The sequence below is a fragment of the Sinocyclocheilus anshuiensis genome, unplaced genomic scaffold (genome assembly GCF_001515605.1).
Source record: "Sinocyclocheilus anshuiensis isolate Anshui unplaced genomic scaffold, SAMN03320099.WGS_v1.1 scaffold2041, whole genome shotgun sequence".
In the NCBI taxonomy this organism is placed as follows: Eukaryota; Metazoa; Chordata; class Actinopteri; order Cypriniformes; family Cyprinidae; genus Sinocyclocheilus; species Sinocyclocheilus anshuiensis.
In genome coordinates this window covers 170409-170646 of record NW_015541069.1, presented here as the reverse complement: position 1 = coordinate 170646, position 238 = coordinate 170409, and the positions used below count along the sequence as shown (strand labels likewise).

Genomic DNA, 238 nt, shown 5'->3' with positions numbered 1-238 from the left:
TTCTATACATCTCTTGTGTGAGACGCGAGTGCAGCAGTCATATTTGTCCGTCTAAAAATGCGCTGAATATGCGTTTTGTGTGAATGGCTTGGTTTCGGTTTTAACCTAATCAAGATCTTCTCCGCATTGAGCTTCTATGTTTCTCGAATATTTTGTATGAATAATGCAGCAGTGGCGTGTCTGTGGGCAAGACTAACAAAACATTAAACTACAACGTCACTTACATCATCATCATCAC

At 39.9% G+C, this 238-nt stretch overlaps 1 protein-coding gene across 2 annotated transcripts in view; it reads right to left on the bottom strand.

Moving 5' to 3' along the window:
* Positions 1 to 238, bottom strand: part of LOC107690693 (arrestin domain-containing protein 1-like) — a 10964-nt gene that overhangs the window by 1754 nt on the left and 8972 nt on the right. The window lies entirely within an intron of this gene.